Below are 3,325 nucleotides of genomic sequence, written 5' to 3'. Positions count from 1 at the left end.
GCTTGAGCCACCGCGCCCGGCCTCCTCTCTTCTTTTCTTTCCTTTCTGTCTTACCTTGTCACCCAGGCTGGAGTGCAGTGGTATGATCACAGCTCACTGCAGAGTCATCCTCCTGGGCTCAAGCAATCCTCCTGCCCCAGCCTCCTGAGTAGCTGGGACTATAGGTGCACACCACCATGCCTGGCTAATTTTTAAATTTTTCGTAGAGACAGGATCTCACTATACTGCCCAGGCTGGATTTGCTTATTTTCTAATTGGGTTGTTCGGTTTCTACCTCTTGAGCTTAGAGACTGCTTTATATATGCTGGATACAAGTCCTCTGTTGGATATATGATTTGCAAATATTTTCTCCCAGCCTGTGGCTTCTCTTTTCATCTTATTAATGTGGCCTTTCACACAGCAAATGTTTAAAATTGTGATGAAGTCCGGTTTATCAATTGTCTTTTATGGATTGTGCCTTTGAAGTCACGTCTAAGAACTCTTCGCCTAACCCTACATCATAGATGTTTCTTCCTAGATCTACTATCCATTTTGTATTAACTTTTTGTATAGGACTGAGGCTCATTTATTTGTGTGTTTCTCCAATTGTTTCAGCACCACTTGAAAAGATCGTCCTTTCCCCATTGAATTGCTTTTGTACCTTTGTCAAAAGTGAGTTGGATGGTAGTGGCTCACACTTGTAATCTCAGCACTTTGAAGGGACTAAGGCAGAAGGATTGCTTGAGTCCAGGAGTTCAAGACCGCCTGGTTAACACAGCGAGACCTTGTCTCTACAAAAAATAAACAAGGCCTGTAATCTCAGCACTTTGGGAGGCCGAGGTGGGTGGATCACAAGGTCACAAGATCAAGATCATCCTGGCCAACATGGTGAAACCTTGTCTCTACTAATAAATACAAAAATTAGCTGGGCATGGTGGCACACACCTGTAGTCCCAGGTACTCAGGAGGCTGAGGCAAGAGAATTGTTTGAACCCGGGAGGCGGAGGTTGCAGTGAGCCGAGATCATGCCACTGCACTCCAGCCTGGCGCCTGGAGACAGAGCCAGACTTTGTCTCTAAATAAATAAATAAATAAAATTAGCTGGGCATCTTGGCATGTGCTGACAGTTCCAGCTACTTGGGAGGCTGAGGTGGGAGGATGACTTGAGCCAGGGAGATTGAGGCTGTAGTAAGCCAAGATTGTACCACTGCACTCCAGCCTGGGTGAGAGTGAGACTCTGTCTTACAAACAACAACAAATTTTTTTTAAAAAGAGAGAGAGTTGGCTGTACTTATGTACACGAGTCTATTTCTGAGCTCTCAATTCCATTCTATTGACTTTTGTGTCTATCCCACTGGGGAGACCATACTTTCTTGATAACTCTATTTATATAGTAAGTCTTAAAATTAGGTAATGTGATTCCAGCAACTTTTTAAAAGTGGTTTTAACCATTCTACTTCTTTTGTCTTTCCATATATATTTTAGAATAAACATCTATATTTAATACAAAAAATTATTGCTGGAATTTTTGTGGGAATTGCATTATGCCTATATATCAATTTGGGTTTTTGTTGTTGTGTGAGCTGGAGTTCTCTCTGTTGCCCAGGCTGGAGTGCAGTGGCATGATCTCAGCTCACTGCAACCTGGGTTCCAGCTGTTCTCCTGCCTCAGCCTCCTCAGTAGCTGGGATTACCACCAGGCCCCTGCCACCACACCCAGCTAATTCTGTATTTTTAGCAGAGACGAGTTTTTACCACGTTGGCCAAGCTGATCTTGAATTCCTGACCTCAAGTGATCCACCCACCATGGCCTCCCAAAGTGCTGTGATTAAAGGTGTGAGCCACCTCACCAGGCCCCTATAGATTAATTTGAAGAGAATTGGTATCTTTACTATAATATGTTGGACCTTCCAATTCAACCCCAATCTTGTGGTTAATGAAATAATCTGAAGTAAAGGAAAGAACTACAGGATTGAAATGGTGCTGGGAGCAAATTTCTCTGGAATCTGAACTCTCTTCAACCTTTGATCAAATGGGGTCAGACTCCAACCTAGGCAAGTGAGAAGCATCTAGGAGACATAAATATGCCAACTCATCTGTGTAGGTTTACAGTTTACAAGATTACCTTGGGTTTCACAACTCAACTACAAGACAGGAATTAGCATCTCCTGCCCTTTTTTTTTTTTTGAGATGAAGTTTCCCTCTTGTTGCCCAGGCTGGAGTGCAATGGCTCGATCTCTGCTCACTGCAACCTCTGCCTCCCAGGTTCAAGCGATTCTTGTGCCTCAGCCTCCCCAGTAGCTGGGGTTACAGGCATGTACCACCAGGCCCGGCTAATTTTTGTATTAGTAGAGATGGGGTTTCTCCATGTTGGTCAGGCTGATCTCGAACTCCTGACCTCAAGTGATCCGCCCCTTCCATCTCAGCCTCCCAGAGTGCTGGGATTTCAGGTGTGAACCATGGAGCCCAGCCTTCTTTTTTTTGAGATGTAGTTTTACTCTTGTTGCCCAGGCTGGAGCGCAATGGTGCTATCTCAGCTCATTAGCTCATTGTAACTTCTGCCTACCAGGTTCAAGCAATTTTCCTGCCTCAGCCTCCCAAGTAGCTGAGATTACAGGCATGCGCCACCATGCCCAGGTAATTTTTTGTATTTAGTAGAGACAGGGTTTCACCATGTTGGTCAGACTGGTCTGAAACTCCTTACCTCAGGGGATCCACCCACCTCAGCTTCCCAAAGTGCTGGGATTACAGGCATGTGCCACCACGCCCAGCCAGCATCCCCATTTTTTTTTTTAAAACCAGTGTTTTGATATCCTTTATTCATAAGTTAGTATATTTGTCTTTTTTTTTTCCAGTCTCCATAGAGACTGTCAAAAATTGCCAATGTCGACTATGTTGCAAGTTGTCACGGCAGGGTATTGGGAAAAGTTTTCAATTAGCAATAATCATGCCTCACACAAACTGCACTGGCTACAATACTGCTACTGTGCAAAGCTATACTTGTCCATTTGAATGTTACGTGTATGATAAAACAGATTATGAAAAGTATACTTACAATGAGTACATATTGTTTTATATAACTGATCATTGAATATGCCACCTCTTGCAACAACAACCTGATGAACCCAACTCTACCCTCCAAATGGACCAATTTTATGATTCTCCTACAAAGTTTTGAGTTAGGTACAGTTTCTTGTTGCTTCTTCCTGTGATCCAAGGCTTAAAAATGAGGCTTTGGGCACGATGGCTCACGTCTGTCATCCCAGCACTTTGGGAGGCCAAGGCGGGCAGATCACTTGAGATCAGGAGTTTGGGACCAGCCTGGCCAACATGGTGAAACCCTGTCT

General features: G+C 44.1%; 1 non-coding gene across 1 annotated transcript; it reads right to left on the bottom strand.

The window, feature by feature from the left end:
* Positions 1–2,833: 2,833 nt before the first annotated feature.
* LOC119472039 lies at positions 2,834–2,974 on the bottom strand. The gene has a single exon (XR_005201135.1). It is a non-coding gene; the product is annotated as a U4 spliceosomal RNA (small nuclear RNA).
* Between the last annotated feature and the right edge of the window lie 351 nt (positions 2,975–3,325).

Source organism: Cebus imitator, unplaced genomic scaffold, assembly GCF_001604975.1.
Source record: "Cebus imitator isolate Cc_AM_T3 unplaced genomic scaffold, Cebus_imitator-1.0 Scaffold82, whole genome shotgun sequence".
Classification (NCBI taxonomy): domain Eukaryota; kingdom Metazoa; phylum Chordata; class Mammalia; order Primates; family Cebidae; genus Cebus; species Cebus imitator.
Note: the sequence above shows the minus strand (reverse complement) of the source record. Positions and strands in the feature narration are given on the sequence as shown.